Source organism: Notamacropus eugenii, chromosome 5 (assembly GCF_028372415.1).
Source record: "Notamacropus eugenii isolate mMacEug1 chromosome 5, mMacEug1.pri_v2, whole genome shotgun sequence".
NCBI lineage: Eukaryota > Metazoa > Chordata > Mammalia > Diprotodontia > Macropodidae > Notamacropus > Notamacropus eugenii.
In genome coordinates this window covers 60,501,885-60,523,263 of record NC_092876.1, presented here as the reverse complement: position 1 = coordinate 60,523,263, position 21,379 = coordinate 60,501,885, and the positions used below count along the sequence as shown (strand labels likewise).

The 21,379-nt window shown below is 39.7% G+C and overlaps 2 long non-coding RNA genes across 2 annotated transcripts in view; one reads left to right on the top strand and one right to left on the bottom strand.

Moving 5' to 3' along the window:
- LOC140504341 (uncharacterized) overlaps positions 1–6,029 on the top strand; it is a 30,013-nt gene extending 23,984 nt beyond the window's left edge. The window contains exon 3 of the long non-coding RNA XR_011967063.1: positions 5,875–6,029. This is a non-coding gene — a long non-coding RNA (uncharacterized lncRNA). The remainder of the gene's footprint in view (positions 1–5,874) is intronic.
- Positions 6,030–12,562: 6,533 nt separating this feature from the next.
- On the bottom strand, positions 12,563–21,340 carry LOC140504342 (uncharacterized). The gene is made up of 2 exons (XR_011967064.1): positions 17,078–21,340; positions 12,563–15,000 (listed from the first exon to the last, which is right to left on the bottom strand). It is a non-coding gene; the product is annotated as an uncharacterized lncRNA (long non-coding RNA).
- Between the last annotated feature and the right edge of the window lie 39 nt (positions 21,341–21,379).

Genomic DNA, 21,379 nt, shown 5'->3' with positions numbered 1-21,379 from the left:
TCAGTGGAGAAATTGAGTGCACAGCACTTTAATAAACATTAAACAACTTCTAACAACATGGAAGTCATTTGAGAATCAGCTGTCTGTGCAGCTGGATCATTAATGGCTTCCAACAAAATCAAAATCAATATAAAATCAGATATAAAATATAAATATATTTATATACATTAATATAATTATATAAATTAATATAAAAAGATAAAGGTGGAAGAGACTTCACATAACAACAACAGCTCCAGTAAACCTATTTAAAAATGAGCTGTTGATGCTAAAAAATGGGAAATGGAAAAGTGTGGACTTTTGCACTGATTGTCACCATTTCTAATTTTAAAAACTCTTGATGCATTTTATTTTTTTATATCACAATCATTTTCTAGCATCTTCCAAGAGAACCTCTCCTTGTGACAATGAAAAACAGTGAAGCAAAACTGACACCATGATTGTGCCTTACAGTTAGTATGACATTCTGCACCTTTTATTCCTCCATCTGTCTCTGAGGAAGGGTATTCCATAATCTGTTCTCCAGGACTAATTTGAGATATGACATGTTCTTGATAAAGCCATGCTGGATTTTCTCTAGATTACTGCTTCCTTCTATTAGTAATAAATGGTGACTGCCACATGAGCAGAGCTCCTTTGATAACATCTTCCATATGGATGAGGCTAGGGAACCGGCTTCTGTGAGAGTCTTGATGTTGGGTGATGACATTGCCTTGGAGAAATCTGAGCATGTGTAGACATTTTGTAAAGAGTTCTATCCACTGACCATATAGTTAGGAGAAAACTTTTCTGTTGTCTGTATCTCTGAAAGTGGGGACACTTTATAAAGGTCATAGTCACCCTTGGCCATTCTTTCTTGGTTTGATTCTTTCCCTAAGAATAGTTAAGGTGAGAAGGCTTGGACCTTCTCCTTTCTGAAAAGAGGAGTTGGTGAAATAGACCCTAGTTTTTGGTGTTTGCACATCTTATTTTGTTTTATGTGAAGGAATTGGAGACTCCAACCATGTGCATTAGAAAGGTCAGGGAGTGAGCCTCTGGAGGCCCAGGCTTCCAGATATCCTAGTGTCCCAGTACTTGGGCTTTGCAGCCCACTCAACCAGAGTTCCCTGAGGAATGAGGAATAACCTTCAAAAGTGACCTTAAGGACTTAACCCAGCAATAGTTGAGATGAGAACAGATCTTGCTGTCGTGGCTTATCTGCAGGTGAATGTTGGTGGCACCAATGTTATGTAGAAACTATGATAAGATTAAGCCCAATCTCCTAAGAGACTGAGGTGGTATAAAATCATAAGGCTCCATGTGCCATGAGGGCCATGAGGATATTGATGGGAAACATCTGTCCTTGTTATATCTTCTAAGAGCTAATTTATGTTGTGATTAGATAGAATTGAGGCACCAGTCTCTGGCATCTGACAGAACACAATTAGGAACAAGATGGGGCAATGGCATTAGAGGAGAAACCACCTAAGCCCCCCAGATATCCCTAGAACCTTGATGTCTAGAAGTCTAGAAAGCCTACCTCTGAGAGAGTGAGTCTGAAGCACACCCTCCCCACTAACAACCCCCTTAAGAATATATTCTAGACTTTTTCTAGGAATCAAAGTCAAACTCACTATCCTAAAGTTTATAGACTCCATTTTCCCTCTTTTTTTGAAAATTGGGATGATGTTTGCCCTTCTCCATTTTGTGCAAATTCTTTCTTCCTTCAAATACCTTTATTGATCTCTCAACTATCATTGAAGGTCCCTCAGCAGACATATCTGCTGGTTATTTTAGTACCTGAGGATGTAGTTCACCTGGACTTGGTAACCTCAACTCATCAAGAGCAGTCAGATGCACTTTCTTTATCGGATATTAGTCTCCTATTTTCCATCTTTGTTCTGTCCTTTCTGGTCTAAAAGTTATTCTCGAGATATGGCAAAGAAAACGAATGGCATTATGGAGTGAGGAGCTCTACTCTCTCTCGATTGTTGGTGATTGTCATCTTGTCTCTCTCAGGCAGAGCTCAGATTCCTTTACTCCCCAAGACAGCTAAAGGAAATAAAAAACCACCTACTCTTTTTGGGTTCCTTGGCTTTCCTTGAAACCTCAACTCAATCAGATCTAGCGCTCCTGACCTCCAGTCCAAGACTGTGCCATACTTTAGTGTTTAGTTGCCCTTGCTTCTATTTTCTGCCCCTATCTTTTTAATATTGATTACAGTCACACCATCCTCTGCTCTAATGAGACTTTATCTGAAGTAATGTTTAGTCCTTCATACCACAGTTCAAGGAGGACCTTGGTGATCTGGAATGGTCAAGGGAGGACAAGAATGATGACTCTGTGTCCTACAAAAACCAGTTGAAGGAATTAGGGGGAGGATTTAGCCTGGATAAGAGAAGACTCGGGGGATGGGGAGGGCATGATAACTGCCTTCATGTATCTGAAGTGCCATCAGCGAGAGGAGAGATTAGGGTTGTTCATCTTGGCTCCATGAAGTAGAACTAGGAGTAATGAGGAAAAATCTTAAAGAATCAGGAAAAATTTCCTAACAGAGCTATTCCAAAGTGGAATAGAGTGCCTTGGTACCCTGAGGGTCTTCAAGCAGAGGCTGGTGACCACTAGTTGACTATATTATAATAAATAGACCTCTTTAAGAAGTGACTCAAGGGATGACCCCTTTAATTAAAAAAAAATCAAACTGAATGGGCATTACCTTACTCAAAGTGAGAACCTGAAAAGGCCTTAGTTGAAAAGGGTTAGGGTCTCCCATTGCATCCTGGGCCATCTCCAGTCATCCTGATGAATGTCTGGGCATTGGACCCAGATGGCTCTGGAGGAGAAAGTGAGGCTGGTGACCTTGCACAGCCCTCCCTCACTCAAATCAAAGTCAACTGCAAGTCATGTCATCATTCCCTGATGTTATGGTCCTCTTCGAAAACGAAGGACAAACACAACAACAACAATGTATGGATTGGATTAATGGTCTCTGATGTCCTATGAAGAGAAACTGAATTTCATGAAGGATTCAAGAATACTTAATTCTGTATTAGGAGAAGGATAGAGGGAGCATTTACTAAGCCCCTACTACATGTCAGACTCTGTGTTAAGCACTTTACAAATATCTTATATGATCTTCACAACAACCCTGGGAGTTAATATTGTCTCCATTTTATAGTTGAAGAAACTGAGGCAGTCACAGGTTAAGCAACTTGCCTAGGATCACACAGTTACTAAGGTCCCATGATCTATCCGTGGTGTCAACTAGCTGCCTCTATTGGGGTGAAGATGGGGATTGAGAAATGGTAGAGCTCTCTTGTAGAGCCTTGGCTATAAGGAGCTCTACTCAGGAAGGATTTTCTATAGCTACAAGCTATGGAATGCAAAGCTATATGTAAATTCTGTGTTCCAGCACAGACTGAGAAATGCCCTTTCCCTTGGAAGATGGTGGGAAGCATTTAAGTCAGAGAAAAGTAGCATTCTAAGGACAAGACGCCTCTAGAACAAACAGTCCACATCTATTTCAAGGGAAGATGAGTGGAAAATTTGATTACAAAGAGTCAGCTTGACTTCATCAAGAAGAAGTCGTGAGGGGAGAGGATTCTGGGAAGACGATGGAGTAGGTCAGAAAATTCCAAACTCTCAAGATTTTCCCCTACAAAAGAGTTAAAATATCACCTTAGGGAGAACAAAGTGTGGGTGGAGATAAATAAGAATGGGGGCACAACCAGGGTCTTCCTGGGATAGTTTGAGAAGATTGGAAGAAAAATCCAGGATGAGGTTTAGTTCTTGTGAAGAGTAAACACCTCCACACTGGGGTCCATTTTAACAAGCTGCAAGCCAGTTAAACAAGAAGCGCCAAGCCCTGGGGTTGTTTGGTTTGGGAGGCTGCATTGGCCTTAGCCACAGGAACTTTCACCCCTGGGATAGTGAGAGGAGTTGGGTGTCGGAGTCTTGGAAGATTGAGGTAACTTATGCTGATAAAGAATGCTAAACCCAGCTGTGCTGTGAAGAGTGGCAGGGCGAGAAGGATCCAAGGCATGCCCAGTGAGTGCAGAGGCAGTGGAGCTCAATGACCCTGGCTTTGGGCACTTACAGGAGGTTGAAGATTTGGCTTTGGTTCCAGGCTAGAGGGGAGAACTGAAGATCTGGGACAAGAGGTACCATCTCCCATCCTCCAGCACTAGAGATGATTACAAAAATTAAGCTATTAACAGCAACAAAAAAAAATGCACAGGCTAAGGAGAAAGAATCCAACCATAGAAAGCTATTATGGGAAGACAGGTGTTCATCTTCAGAGGATGATACTGAAGTAAAGAAACCCCTCAAAAGTAATGTCAAATGGTTACCTGCCCAAAAAGAATTTATAGAAGATCTTAAAAAAAAAAATTTAAAAACCAAATGACAGAGACAGAGGAAAAACTAGAAAAAATAAAAATAAAAAGAATAATCCAAGAAAAACAAGAAGGTTATGAAAGGAAAAGGAAATCCAGAATCTTAAGGAAGAAAATGACAGCTTGAAAATTAGAATTGGGCAAAGTGAAGCCAGTGAAATTATCAAGAAATAATTAACCAAAATATAAATAATGAAAAAATAGAAGAAAAAATGAAACATAAGAAAAACAACAGATTTGGAGAATAGACCAAGAAGAGAAAATATAAAAAATAATTGGACTAACTGAAAGTTATGATAAAAAAGAATCTTGATACAATAATGCAAGAAATAATTAAAGAAAATTGTCTTGAAGCATGGGGGGGGGGGGAGGAAGAGAGTAGAAATAGGAAAAAATCCATCAATCACCACTCGAAAGAGATCTTATGAGGAAAACTCACAGGAATATCATAGTCAAATTCCAAAACCCCCAGTTCAAGAATAAATATTAAAAGCATCAAGATCAATACAATTTAAATATGGTGGTGCCACAATTAGACTCACACAAGACCTAGCAGCAGAGACATTAAAGACCCATAAGTCTTGGAACATAATATATCAAAGAGCAAAAGAATTGTGACTCCAGCCAAAAATATCATACTCTGCAAAGTTAAGTATTATCTTGAATGAAAAAAAATGGACATTTGAGAAACTCTCAGACTTTCAAGACTTTGTTAAAAAAAATCCTGAACTTAGTAGAAAGTTTTGACATACAAGAATCAAGAGAAATATAACGTATATACCAAAGACTGATTATAAGGGATTCGTAAGGACAAGACTTTTTACTTTTTAATGTATATATTATATATATGCAGAAAATGTATCTCTAAGATTCTTATTATAAATTGGATGGCTCATAAGTAAGATTAGGGAAAAACATGAGTAGAATATGAATTTAAAATGTAAAACCATTTAGTAACAGTTAAAAAGTAATTATTTTATATAAATGAAATGCAAGAGGAAGAATTGATACAGAGGAATTAGATGGGGGAGGAGGGCTGGTAGTTCTGGTAACCTATTTTCATTGGGAATGAATTTAAGAAGCAATAATACATATATATATATTTAGAAGAGTTTAAAAGTCTTCTAAATTCAGAAGAAATAAAACAGTAGGGGCATAGGGAAGGGAGAGAGGACAAAGGAGGGATCTTTAGAGGGGAGGAGGAGGGAATAGATAAAAGTGGGAGAGAGAAGGGTGTTTAGATTTATGGGAATGGGAGGATAGGGGAGGGATCCTTGGAGGGGTGTAGGCAAGTAATAGGAGGGCAAGGTGGTGGGTAGAAGTTAAGTAGAAAAGGCTGGAGGGATAGGAAACGAGATATGCACAAACCTAAAAAACAAAGAACAGTAATAGAATATGTTTGGGAAAGTATATGTCTATATATGTATGTATATAGGTATATGTGTAGGTATATATCTATAGCTATAGTGAAATCTATCTGAACTTTATTGTGGCCTTCTAGGGGGTAGAGAAGGGGAAAAAAGAACCAAGTAAAAAAGTGCACAGCAGAGAACAAAAAACTCACAAGGGAGCAAAGAAAAAGATGGACAATTTTCAACACAACAAGTAGTATTTATCATATAGGCTTTCTTGAAATAAAAATTTATTGTTATACAATTTGAATCCTCTCTTATGTTCTGCTATGCACGTGACATGTTTTTTTTCTTTTTAACTTTGTGCTTAAGTTCCAATATTTAACTTTATGACTTTTTTTTCCTATTCTGTATCTGTGTTCTGGTGTTTAAGTCTGAAATAAAATTAAAAGAAAGAAAAAAAAGAAGAGGTAATGAGGGACTAACTTTATTTCCTTTTTTTGTACAAGTTTACTTAACCAGTAGGTGAGAAAAATATTGGGGATATAGTTTACTGAGATTTTAGCAAAACATTTGATAAAGTATCTGCTATGACTTGAGTGGAAAAGTTGGAAAGATGTGGCTAAAAATGTGGTTGAAAAACAGTCAGATTCTGGGTTCAATGGCAAGACTCATATGTAATGGCCAAGCTCAAAGAGCAATCCATAATGGCACAATGTCAGCATGGCAGGAGGTCTATGGTGGAATGCCCCAGGGATCTGTGTTGTTGAACATTTTTATCAATGGCTCATGACATTTACAAATGATACTAATCTGGAAAGGATACCTAACACTCTAGGTGATAGAGTTAGGATCAAAGAGATCTTGACTATTTAGAGCCCTGGTGGAGACAGAATAATTCAGTAAGAGGAATCAACATAAAGACTTACTGTGGAGTTCAAAAAATCAACCTCATTAGTATAGGATAGAGGAAGCAAGGGTAAAAAGCTGCCAACACAATATGTCAGCGACGTGATGTAGTAACCAACAAAGTTTATGTGACTGTGAATTGTGTTAAGATACTCTGCTGTAGTCAGACCACTTCTAGGGTCTTTGGTTCAGTTCTGGGTGCCACGGTTTAAGAAGAACACTGATGAGATGGAATGTGCCTAGAGGAGAGAGCATCCATCATGGTGAAGAGCCTTGAGCCTGTGCTAGCTGACAATTGATTGAAACAATTGTGTGTGTTTAGCCTGTAGAAGAGAAAACATGGAGAGGACATGATAGCTGTCTTCAAGTAGATTAATGGCTATCCTGTGGAGGAGAGATAAGCTTTGTTCTATTTGATTCCAGAGGGCAAAACCAGAAACAATGATGGTTAGAAATTGCAAAGAGGCAAATTTAGAAAAACTTTGAATTACAGAGTTTTCCAAACATAGACTGGGCTTCACCAAGAAAGGGTGGGCTTTTTTCTCTTTCATTGGAGGTCTTCAAGCAAGTAAAGACAAGACATCATCACCAACAGCAACAATGAAATGATGTCTAACCTACTTTCAGCCAACATTCCTTAGTCACTTGACTCCTCTTTGGGGGAAAGGACTCAGGCAGAAATGCAGTATATAGGTCTGGGGCACCCATTGAATAACATTTGCTCTTCAGACCAATGAAGAGTTTTTAGGCTTGCATTGGTGTTAAATCCCTTGAGAACTGGCCAGTTAGCCTCATTCCAGCTGGGGCAAGGGGTCACCAAGTGTAGATAAGTTCCACGCAGCATCCAGGAAGGAGCCCCTCTTGTCCCATGTATGACCACATTATCTATCTCCCGTAGATAGAACAAGGAAGCTGATAAGATGGGGTGTGTCTGTGGGGGAGGGTCAAGCCTCACTCCTGTTGCCCAACTGCTACTACTCAGCCTGTCTCCCTCAAAGTTGGGACCCCCTTGAATTCTACCCCCAACCCCAGATATCAAACATCAGGACACAAGGAAGATACCCAAAAGGCCTTCCCTGCCTAGGAGGCTAGATTCTGGGATCTTACTGCCTGGGAAATAAAAATCCTCACTCTTCTATATAGGAAGTTGGGCTTCAGGAACATTTTCCACCAACTCTGAACTCTGGCCACCTGGGCAAGCACATGTCTATTCTGGCCATGAGCTTCTTCAGGAACTCTTCCTGCTCTATCATCGGACAATTGTTGCTGCTTTCTCTGGAGATCGGCCCAAGGCAAACCTGCTTTAAGCTTATTCTGCTTTTTCCTTTGAATAGGAAACAGGCAAAAGAGGAGTGAACAGGGCTGTTGGTTCACTTTTATAGGTCAGTTTAAAAGGATGACTCTTCCCATAAAGGTTTATGCCCCCCAAGAGTCCCAGACAATCAAATCATCCTGAGGGCAGTGCTGGTCACTGAAAACTAAGTAGATGTTATCTTTTTTCTTCCTTACCAAAGTGTGATTGGGCATGTCCATACTTTACAGGGGTAAAATTTTGCTCATCATATTGATAAAGGCAATTTCCCATGATCTTCCTTAAATAAGGAAGAAGTTTCTAACAAAAGATTTGCCCAACAGGTGAGTAGGCTGCTTTGTGAAGGGTGCCCCCTCCCACTGGTAATAATTAAGCAGGGGCTAAATGATCACCTGTCAAGGATGTTGTAGGAGGAATTCTGGTAGTGAATGGGAGATTACATTCGATGATCTTTGTAGACCCTTTGGGACCTGATAGTCTATGGTTTCCCTCCTTGCCAACTCTCTACCTACAAATTCTTCCTATATGTGACAAAATCCCTACCTCCTCCACAAAGTCTTCCATGGCTATGCCAGCTAAAACTCACCTCTCCCTTCTCTGAATTGCTATAGTACTTTGCCTATTCAGTTCATTTGGCACACAGACATAACATGTGTTAGTATTTAAATTTTACAACTTAATTGAGAGTAGGGATGATTTCTTAGTCATCCTTGTCTCCCCCTAGGGGTTACTATAGTTCTTTGTATGAAGAACGTTAGAACCAGAAGGACATTTAGAGTTCATCTGGGTTCAGTGGTGGGGTTTTTTCAATGTTTAATAAATGCTTGTTGAATTTAGATAATGCTCACCATACTTTGTAGGGATATTAAGCATGTGGTTACTTTGGAACTGTTTTCTACTATGAGTGACTGGGTCATTGTGAGAGGGAGTTACTGTGACTACAACAAACATTCTTGGAGAACCTGGAGTTTTATCAGCCCTTCAAGGCTGAATACATTTAAATTTAACTGTGGCTCAGGTTCATTAATATATTGGCTGTTTTTGCAAGAAAGTGAAGATAGGATCTTTTTCTTCTGTGGCTCCATGAATCTTGTAGAGTTAAGTCCTCCGCCCACAGGTACAATTTGTACCCTACCCATTCCTTCTCATTGAGCACAGTTTTCATTTACATTTTTTCCATGAATTTTCCAGAGAGATGAAGCTAATAAATTAATCAATCAATAAGCATTTATTAAGATCCTACTATGGTTATTCAGTATGGTACTAGAAATGTTAGCTTTAGCAATAAGAGAGGAAAAAGAAATGGAAGGAATTACAATAGGAAAAGAAGAAACTAAGTTATCACTCTTTGCAGATGATATACTTAGATCATCCTTGAAATAATAAACAACTTTAGCAAAGTTGCAGGTTATAAAATAAATCCACACAGATCATTGGCATTTCTATATATTACTAACAAAGCCCAACAGCAAGAGAAAGAAAGAGAAATTAAAGTTATGGTGGATACTATAAAATATCTGGGAGTCTACCTGCCAAAACAAACCCAGGAACTATATGAACAAAATTACAATATTACAAAATAGTTTTCACACAAATAAAGTCAGATCTAAATAATTGGAAAAAAAACATCGGTTTCTTGTGGGTAGGTCGAGCAAATACAATAAAAATGACAATTCTACCTAAATTAATTTACCTATTCAGTGCCATACCAATAAAACTGACAAAAATTATTTCATAGAGCTAGAAAAAAATTTCATCTGGAAGGACAAAAATTCCAGAATATCAAGGGAATTAATGAAAAGAAATGCTAGGGAATGCTAGCTACTTGCTACTGGTTAAGAAATGGAGGGGTAGATCAGTGGAATGGATTAGGTACACAAGACACAGTAGTCAATGACTGTAGTAATCTACTGTTTGATAAACCCAAAGACCTCAGCTTCTGGGATAAGAAATCACAATTTGACAAAAATTGCTGGGAAAACTGGAAAATAGGATGACAGAAACTAGGCATAGACCAACATCTGTTGTCCTTACCAAAATAAAGTCCAAATGAATACACAATTTAGACATAAAGGTTGATACTATAAGCAAATTAGAAGAGCAAGGAATAGTTTATCTGTCAAATTTATGGAAAATGGAGGAATTTATGACCAAACAAGAGATAAAGAACATTATGAAATACAAAATGGATAATTTTGATTATATTAAATGGAAAAGTTTTTGCACAAACAAACCCAATGCAACCAAGATTAGAAGGGAAGCAGAAAACTGGGAAAGGATTTTTATAACCAGTATCTCTAATAAAGGCCTCATTTCTAGAATATGTAGAGAACTGAGTCAAATGTACAAAAATACAAGTCATTCCTCAATTGATAAATGGTCAAAGGATATGAATAGGCAATTTTCAGAGGAAGAAATTAAAGTTAATTGTAATCATATGAAAATATGTTCTAAAGCACTATTGATTAGAAAAATGCAAATCAAAATAACTCTGAGATATCACATCATACCTATCAGATTGGCTAACATGATAAAACAGGAAAATGATAAATGTTGGAGAAGATGTGGGAAAATTGGAACATTAATTCATTGTTGGTGGAGCTGTGACATGATCCAACCATTCTGGATAACAATTTGGAACTACTCCCGAATGGCTATAAAAATATGCATACCCTTTGACCCAGCAATACCACTTCTAGGGCTATATCTCCAAGAGATCATAAAAATGGGAAAAGGACCCATATATACAAAAACATTAATAGCAGTTCTTTTTGTGGTGACCAAGAACTGGAAAATGAGGGGATGCCCATCAATTGGGGAATGACTGAACAAGTTGTGGTATATGAATATAAAGGAATACTATTGTGTTATAAGAAATGATGAATAGGTGGATTTCAGAAAAAACCTGGAAAGACTTGTATAAACTGATGCTGAATGAAGTGAGCAGAACCAGGAAAACATTATACACAGGAACAGCCACAGTGTGTGATGACTGAGTTTGATATACTTAACCCTTTTCAGCAATGCAAGGACCTAAAATAATTTCAAAGAACTCATGATGTAAAATTCCATCCACATCCAGAGAAAGAACTATGGAGTCTGAATGCAGAGCAAAGCAGACTATTTTCTTTTTTTTTCTTTTTCATGGTTCCTCCCATTTGTTCTAATTCTTCGGTACAACATGACTAATGTGAAAATATATTTAATAGGAATGTATATGTAATGCCTATATCAGAGTGCATGCTGTCTTGGGGAGGGAGAAGGAAAAGAAAGGGGAGAAAATTTAAAACTTATGGAAGTGAATGCTGAAAACCAAAAATAAGTAAATTAACTTGAAAAAGATCTTACTGTGCGCTAGGTCCTATGGTAGGTACATGAGATTCAAGTACCACAGTAAGTCCTTGGGATAGAGATACAAAGAATAAAACAATCCCTACTTACAATGAGCTTACATTTTAGTGTAGGCAGTTGGGCGGCACAGTGGATAGAGAACTAAACCTGGAGGCAGGAAGACTGGATTTCAGATTTGACCTTACACACAAGCTGTGGGACCCTAGACAAGTCATAACTTCTGTCTTCCCACTAATGGGTCAGATAAATACATATTAAAACACATACAACATAAATATAAAATTAATAAATGCAAATATGTAATAGTAAAATACACGTTTAGAAGGAAGGGTTTGAGGGTGGATCAGGAAATGTTTCATGTAAAAAATGGTATCTAAGCTGCATCTTAATGGAAGAGAGACCTTCCTAGGTGAGCATTCAGGGTGTCTCATATTTTATCACTACTTTAGGTGAGGTAGGGATGATTTGATTGATTTGTTCAATTGACCTCTATTCTTGAATATAAAATAGATTCAATGGATAATTATCTTTTTAAAAATATACTTTATTTATTTTTTAAAATTCTGGGTTCCAGTTTCCCCCCCTCCAGTCTCTTTCCTACCCCATTGAGAAGGCAAGTAATATATCAATTATACATGTGTAGTCATGCAAAACATATTTCCATATGAGCCATGTTGCAAAATAACAACAAAGAGAGAAAAACAAAGGACGTGAAAAAAGTATGCTTCAGAATGCACTCAGCGTTCATCAGTTTCTCTCTTATGGTAGATAGTCCTTTGGAAGTGCCTTGGATCACTGTACTTATTAGAGTAGCTAAGTCTTTTGCAATTGATTGTCATCATAGTATTGCTGTTACTGTGCACAATGCTTTCTTGGTTCTTCTCACTTTACTCTATATCAATTAATACAGATCTTCCGAGGATTTTCTGAAGCCGTTGGGCCCGTTATTTCTCATAGCACAGTAGGATTCCATCACAATCATACTCCACAACTTGTTCAATCGTTTCCGAATTGATAGGCTAAATTTCCAATTCTTTAACATTACAAAAAGAGCTACTATATAGGTCTTTTCCCTTTTTCTTTAATCTCTTTGGGATACAGTCCTAGCAGTGGTATTGCTGAGTCCAGATAGGCACAGTTAAACCATTTGGGTATAGTTCCAAATTATTCTTCAGAATGGTTGAACCAATTCACAACTCCACCAACAGTGCATTAGTGTTCCTGTTTTTCCACATCCTTTCCAGCGTTTATCATTTTCCTTTTCTGTCATGTTAGACAATCTGATAGGTGTGAGGTGGTACCTCAGAGTTGTTTTAATTTTCATTTCTCTAATTAATACATATTTAGAGCATTTTTACATGGTTATTGATAGCTTTGATTTTTTTTTCTTCTGAAAACTGCCAATTCATATCCTTTGACCATTTATGAATAGGAAAGTGGCTCTTATTTTTATACATTTGGCTCAGTTCTCTATATGTTTGAGAAGTGAGACCTTCATCAGAGAAACTCACTGGGAAAACTTTTTCCAAATTTCCCAGCCATGAACTTTCTTCCCTTCTTCCCAGTTAGTAGTATTTCATTTTTTCCAATTACATGCAAAGATAGTTTTCAACATTCACTTTTATAAGATTTTGAATTCTAAATTTTTTCTCCCTCCCTCACTTCTCTCCTCCCCCAAACAGCATGTAATCTGATATAGCTATACTTTATAATGCTATTAAACATATTTCTACATTAGTCATGTTGTGAAAGAAGGAACAAAATAAAAGGAAAAAACCTCAAGAAAGAAAAAACAAAAGAGAGAGAGAAAATAGTATGATTTGGTCTGTATTCAAACTCCATAGCTCTTTCTCTGGATGTGGATAGCATTTTCCATGATGAGTCTTTTGGAATTGACTTAGAACACTTAGATCCTTGTATTGCTGAGAAGAGCTAATTATCAACATTGGTCATCCCACAATGTTGCTGTTACTGTGTACAGTGTTCTCCCGGTTCTGCTCATTTCACTCAGCATCGATTCACATAAGTCTTTCCAGGTTTTTCTGAAATCTGTCTGCTCATTATTTTTTAGAGCACAATAGCATTCCATTACATTCATATACCACAACTTGTTCAGCTATTTCTCGATTGATAGGCATCCCTTCATTTTCCAGTTCTTTGCCACTACAAAAAGAGATGCTCTAAATATTTTTGTACATGTAAGTTCTTTCCCCCCCTTTTTTATGCTCTCTTTGGGATACAGACCTAATAATAGTTTTGCTGGATCAAAGGGTAGGCACAGTTTTATAGTCCTTTGGGTGTACCAACCATTAACTTTCAAAGCTGTCTTGCTTGTCTACTTCCTTTCAGATTTTCTTGTGTGAATTTTAAAAATACTTCAATGACTCTCTTTTTCATTTACTTCTCTTTTTTGTCATTACTATTGCTAGACACCACTCCACCCCCCGCCACCAGTCAAAAATAAGATCCACACATTGTCCATGTTTGAAAATATATGTCTCATTCTGCACCTGGAGTTATTACCTCTGTCAGAAGATGGGTAGCAGACTTCACCGTTGGTCCTATGGTGTTTGAGTAATTCATTGCATTGTTAATATTTCTTAAGCCTTTCAGAGTTTTTCTTTACAATGTTGATATTATTATATAAATTATTCTCTTTGTTGTGGTTACTTTGCTCTGTATCAGTTCATATAAACCTCCCCAGATTTCTCTGAAATCATCCTTTTTGTCATTACTTATAGCACAATAATATTCCTATTATGGTCACATACCATAATTTGTTCCACCATTTCCCTGTTGAAAGACAATCCTTTAGTTTCTAGTTCTTTGTGACAATGAACAATGCTGCTATATTTTTGCACATATGCGTCCTTTTCCTCTTTATTTGATCTCTTTGGGGTATAAGCCTGTGGCTAATTCAAAGGTTATACCCAGTTTAGTGACGTTTTTTGAGTACAGTTCCAAATCACTTTCCAATTTATAGTTTCATCAATATCTCATCAGCATGACTGTCTTTCCACATTCCTTGCAACAACGATCATTTTTCTTTCTGATTATCTTTGCCGATCTAAAAGCATTTTTTAATATGGCTGTTAACTTGGGTTTCATCCTTTAAGACCTGCCTGTTCATATCCTTTGACAATTTATCTATTGCAGAATGACTCTGGCTCTCATACATTTGAATACATTCTATACATACATATACACATACATGTATGTGCATATATCGACGTGTTACTAGGTCTTTATCAGATAAATGATGCAAAGACTTCCCCCCAGTTAATGTTTCCCTTCTAATTTTAACTGGTTTATTTTGTTTGTGCAGAAGCATTTCAATTTTACATAATCAATATTGTCTGTTTTTATCTCCCATTATCCTATCTATTCAGTGTTTGGTTAAGAACTCTTCCTTTCTCCATGGCTGTGAAAGTTGTCTCCTTCTAAGCTCCTCTAACTTTTGCTAGTGATATGGTTGGCCAGTTGTCTTGACCTTTGTCTTACCACAGGTCTTCAGGAGGAAGGTGGCTGATGACTTTGTGCAGCTCTGCCCCCCTCGTATCCAGTTCACGCCCTTACGATGTCATTGATTCTCTTTGAAAACGAAGGAACAACGAATGATATGATCTTTTATATCTGGGTCACACATTCATTTGGGATTTCATTTGGCAGAGGTGTGGCAAACATGCAGCTGTGTGGACTCCAACTGAAAGATTAAAATGTCATTGGGAAATATTTAGCAAAACAAATAAAAATACAATAGAATATAGATATAGTAATATGTGGTTTTCTAAGTCAATACGCAGCCAGCAAGGATCCTTATGCATGGTTTAGTGGAGCCCCCTTTTTTGTCTGAGTTTGACACCAAGGGTTTTTGGGGTGAAATGTTGATCTAAACAGAATTTCTGCGAGACTGTTTCCAGAAATTTTTGACTAGTTGCCAATGACAGTTATTTGTGCAAGTTTATCTGTTCCCTTATGTGTCTTTTTCATCTGAATTCTTATCTATCACCCTCTTTCTGCTGCTTTTGGCAACTCTTAGGCTCAGGGTGAGCATGATGAACAGATTCTGAGAGAAGGGAAGGACTCTTCTCCCCATAGTCCCTCTCTTTTACCCCAGCTTTGTGATGTTTGTTTGGTGGTGTTTGTTTCTGTCCTCTTTCGTTTGTCCTTATAGGACCTGGGTGATTGACCCATGGTGATCTTGGAGCCAGGATTGTAGTTAGTCAGACCCACATGGAAGTTCTGAAAAGCCAGGGTGCCTGAAACTGGAACTTTTGGGGTGGGAGGGGGGCCTGGGTGGGGGTTTGGAACTCAGACTGTGCCATATGAGAACCGAGCTAACCTATGAACTTAATTCTTTTCCCCTTCCTGGAGACTGAGGTGGTGGTGAGAGGAAAGGGAAGAGGGAGGGGGTAGAGGAAAGGGATTCTAAAAGGGTCATTCCTCCTATATATTGGGGGAGTTAGTTTCTATATTTTTAAAATTATTTTTTGAAGTAAATATTCTGTTGTAAAAGCTCCAGTGTTACTCAAGAAAGGGACTCAAGAAGTAAAATATTTCCTGCACCCAAATACAAGTGCTCTAACCTGTGTTTCCAGGGAGTTATAGTTTAGTCTCTCTGCTTTCTCCAGCACAACCAATGAATGACAATTGCATTGGAATGCACGGTTCCAGTAATAAGCATTTAAGGTGTGCCATCATTTGCCTCTTGGAATGGATTCTCCTGGGATTTCCCACAGCAGACTTGAGAATGATTGGGACTTCTCACCACAGCCCAGGAGCAAGGTCTTGGTTATGTCATGGTCATACCATTCTACATTACATTAACATTCTAGATGGTTTTGTGATCTTGTCTCCTTATGTCTGTTTGCTTCATCCCCACATCTGTTTATCCCCAATGCACTCTATGTTAATTCATTCCCTATTGACTGGAATCCTTGCCTGGTAACATTACCATGCTATGTACTCATGTGTGGACTAGACAGCCTCTTTCTTTGTTCTAAGTATTTGCAGGAAATGAAGTTATCAGCCACTTTTTCTTATCAGTAATAACCATAGCTTATGTATCAGTATCTGTCACAGAAGAGTGTATGGGTGTCCAGGGAAGACTAGTACCTCTAGTGTAAGGGAGGCCGAGTCCTTTTCAGGGCTGCTTTCAACCTTTGGTGTCCAACCTGGCTTCAAGAAGCTGTAGCATGCATAGTGGCCACATCCTGGTAAGCTGTTTTAGTGGATAGGCTAAACCAGGTTGAGGATAACCAACAGGCCTCAGACCTATCAGTGAGCTATGGGGGTGTCTACTCCAAGCATGTGAAGACTTCCCCCAGTGAAACAGGCAGATGGCAACAATGTATTCCAACAGCTATGAAGGTAGCTGAAGTCGGTGTTGTGGAGCACTTAGAGCTTAGTCAGATATTGAAGATGCCAGGTCATCCACTGCATCCTGAGCCATTACTAGTTGTCTTGATATTTGTCTTGACCCTGGACTTTGATGACTTTAGAAAAGAGAGTGAGGTTGATGACTTCAAGCAGCTCTGCCTCACTTAAATACAATTTATACTTGAGTCAAAAGATATCACCCATATCATTTTACCATTTGTACCTACCTCAAAATCCTGTAGAGTATGGAATGACCCTCTGCTGCTTATGCTAATTTTGGCCTGACAATTAACACCAAGAAAACAGAGGTTCTCCACCAGCCAACACCACACCATCCATATGTGGAACCATTGATTACAGGAAATGGAAAATTTTTGAATGCTGTTGATAAGTTCTCTTACCTTGACAGTATACTTTCAAGGGATGTACACATATAGCAGGCCTGCACAACCTGCAACCTGTGGGCCATTTATGGCCCTCTGGCTGCTTGTAGCCTGCCAGAGGATTTCTGTTGGCCTGCAAAAAATGTAGAGGAAAACATTCTTTGTAGGTAGAGCAAATCCTTTGGTGTGTTGCAACAGCCTGTGGCCCACAGGTTTTGCATGTGACAAGGATGATGAGGTTGATGTGTACATTGCTACAACTAGCTCAGTGTTTGGGAGGCTCTGAAGAAAGTGCAGGAGAGAAGAGGTATTAAGCTGCCTATAGAACTGAAGGCCTGCAGAGCCTTTGTGCTGACTTCATTGTTGTATGCCTGTGAAACCTGGACAGTGCCATGCCAGGAAACTGAATCACTTCCACTTGAATTGTCTTGGGAAGATTCTGACAATCACCTGGCAAGCTAAGGTACTGGACGCTGAGGTCCTTTCTTGAGCTGAACTGCCAAAAGTTCAAACATTCTGCTGCAGAGAGCACAACTCTGATGGGTTGGCCATGTTGTTGAATGCCAAATGTATGTTTGCCTAAAAGACTTTTAAGGAGAACTCACACAAGGCAAATGCTCACATGGTGGTCAGAAGAAATGACATTCTCAATATCTCTCTGCAGAACTTTGAACTGATTGTGAGATATGGAAGATGTTGGCACAAGACTGTCTAGCATATCCTGCCCACATCAAAGAAAGCACTATGTTCTATGAGTAAAGCAAAATTGTAGTAGTTCAAAAGAAATGTGAGCTGCACAAATTTGGATACATCTCCCCTCCAAATGTTCAAATGGACTATTTTTGCCTGACCTGTGGTAGAGCCTTCCAAACTCATATTGGTCTTATCAGCCACAGTTGGACACACTGTACCTTGACTCCAACATAGTGATGCCATTTTGGTCCTCTTGGAGCATGAAGGACAACAATCAGCCAATCAATCTGTCATAGAACTTGAGGGTAGCAGATGTGCCAAGTTATTTGTTGTTTGTCCTTTGTTCTTGAAGAGGTCCATGACGTTGCCATGACTTGCAAATGAATTAAATTTAAGTGAGGGCAGAGCCGTCTGGGTCCAGCAGCAAGAATAGATCAGAACAACTGGAGATGGCCCCCAAATGTGCCACACATCCCCCAGGAAGAGACCTGTTTCTTTGTATTATAAGTTGCAATATTTCCTTACGAAGGTCAATTTCTAGACAAAGTATAACTTCCCCTTGTCTAGAGTTCTTGTTTCACTCAGTGATGAGATTTCCTCCCATGGTTTTGATGATATCTTTCCACTCTGTGTCTTTTTGAAAAAGAGAGTGTGCATTTTATATCTTCATTAGAATATAAGCTCCCTAAGGCAAGGATTGCTTTTCTACTTTTATTTGTAATCCCAGTGCTTAGCACAGTGCTTGGAATATAGTAAAATCTTATTAATGACTGTTGTCTGCCTGATGTCCCTGTGATACGCTGAGCAGTTGTTTTATACTGGATTTTTGTCTTGTTAATACCATATTGAGGATGATTGATGATTCAGGGCTAGTTCCTGTACCTGAGCCACATCCCTGTGCTTGATCTTTAAAAGAGGGCTATGTACAACCTCCAGTGACAGGAGAGAAGGAAAATAGAGAAACCTAGAGAGGTGATGGCTCTCCAGTCCCAGACCTGGACTCAATTTCTTGAAGGAACGGTTGCCCATAATGCAGTTCCTAAGGAGAAACATTTAGCTCCTCCAGGGAATGAGAACCAGATAAAGAGGACCAAGTGGTAGAGTCTCTATAACAATTAGGAGCAGTTAAGGGTCAGAACCATGATGTGGAAGAGTGAGACTTACCTTGTCCTTCATAGTACTGTGAGTGATGTGGACAGTGTAGGTCCTGGGGTGAGGGAAATCAATTCTCTTAATGAGAAATCCTACCTAATACCCAGGGTACTTAGAAGGCAGAGTTCTCCTGGAGAAGTAAGGAGAGTGATCTTGATTTGCAGTGGATTCTTTGTAAATTTTTGTCAGGTTAGATAAGGCCTGATTTCATACAGACACATGCACACATATATGCATATGCATATGCATGTGCATATATGTATACATACATACATACATGCTGTTTTGCTAGCCTGAGTGCTTGCTTACATATAAGCTGAGGGTAATTTTCTTTTCCTTTTATTTATCCATTAATTTATTGATTGATTTATTCATCTATCTATGTATCTATCTACATCTATGTAACTATGTATCTCTGTGTCTGTCTGTCTATCTGTCTATCTATCTAACATCTGTTGTCAAGACATGTGTTCCCAGGGAAATCCTGGTGATGGGGAAACAAGCCAAATTCAATTGTTGAGAAATTTTATTAAGAATTTGACAAAAGGTGCCAAACGAATTCAACCTTTATCTATAGTCCAGTGATTTCAGTGCAAATATGGGCACAAGGAAGGACAATGAAAACTGGGTGGTGGTGGTTGGGAATTTGGTCCGTAATAAAAAATTTGAACAGACTGATGACTTGTGGACTCATACTTGCATATTATGAAGAAACTCCCAAGGGATAAGAACCAAAGCTTCCTAACATCAGGTCTAGGGCTAACTCATTTTCTTGCCATTTGAATGATTCCACTGTCTTCTGCCTTCAAAATTCTTGGTTACTTTCCAGAGCTGGGCACAGAGGAGTCTTTCACTGGCAATCAGGAAATTTGGAGTTGATTTTCTGTTTCATACTGACCAGTTTTATGACTTTGGCCAAGTCACTGACCCTCTTTATGCCTTAGTCTCCTCCTTTGGAAAATGAAGGAGTCAGACTAGCAGGAGAGGCACTGGCATTACTGGGACCTTAGACAAATCACTTAAATTCTCTTAGCCTCCATTTCTTAATTTGTAAGATGAGGGCAGTGGGACCCGATGGTCTTCTAAGTCCCCCTCTAGCTTTCAGTCTACAATTCTGTAGGCACCAGGAGGTGAAGCAATGACTGTGGGCTAGTCATAGAGCAAAGCAGGGGCCGAAGAGGGCCCAGAGACCAGGAGGATGAGAGGATGGAACAAAGGCAGCACCATAGGTCTTTCTCTCCTTAACGGTCTCTCCTCTTCTGCAGACCTGGTAGAAACCCACATCTTCCCCAGGTGTGGATGCTCTCAGCATCCCTGGGCCGTCACTGCCCCCTAGTGGCCCAAAGACAGTCACTGGGAACCTAATTTCCAGGGAATGTGATGGGCTTTCTCTGATATACTACTGCCCTCCAATCCCTGTTTCTATAATAATAGTAATTAACAATAACGATGATGGTGGTGATGAAGGCCAAAATGATGATAAGGCCAAGGTTCCCAAAATGCTTTACAAATGCGAGCTCATTTGATCTCTGCCATTTCGTAGACTCAGACAAAGTTAGAGCTGGAGCACCTCTTGGATATGAAGGACAACTATCCAGTGAAGGGTCCAGGGAGATCTTCCTGGTTTTGAGGGAGCAGCGGGGGCAGACGAAGCTCCCAACTTGAGAGGCCTCTCCAAACAGGTGGGAGATGTAACTGCCCACTCCCCAGGGGGTCTGAGCAGGAACGCTCCCCATCTGGTCTATCAGGAGACAATTGGAGCTCTCAGGGCCCTCAGCCGGACAGCCCCCGAGACCCTTCTGTCTTCTGTCTTCACCGCCAGTCTTCTTACAGCTCCTTCCTCTTGGGGGATTTCGGATTTCTTTTTGGTTACTGTTATCCTTAAAGGACCCACGCCCGTCCCGTGGGATGTGAACATTTCCTTCGGAGCCTTAGGCATCCCTTAGCTAGGGAGACGGAGAGTGACTTGCAGATCCTCCTGCTCCACCTGCGCCTGCCTCTGTTTACCCACGGAGCGCCCCGGGCCGGGTTTATTTCCTCAGGGGCGGTCTGACATCCGGGCTGCTGAAGCTTGTTCAACCTTGAGGACGTCGAGGGTCGTGCGGGACCACGGGTCATCCTTCTCTGACCTTTCTGGACGGTGCACGATCGTTTACGCACGACTTCCGTGTGCCGGGCAGGCCTCTGAGGCCTGGACTAACGCTTGCGCATCATGAGGAAGCCTGGGGTTTTTACCTCCGTAATTCTGTGGCAATGGAGACGGGGACAGAGGGGGAGGGAGACAGGGAGACTACTGTAGGAGAGACATTGGGCACGGAGGTGAGGGGGCAGAGGCGGCCAACGCGGCCCCACCGCGGACACTAAAGTCTGGGCTGCGGAGCGAGCGGGGAAGAAGATCGTCCTCTCCCTTTCCGGTCTCCTTTTCCGGTTTCTCCCCTTCCGGTCTCCTTTTCCGGTTTCTCCCCTTCCGGTCTC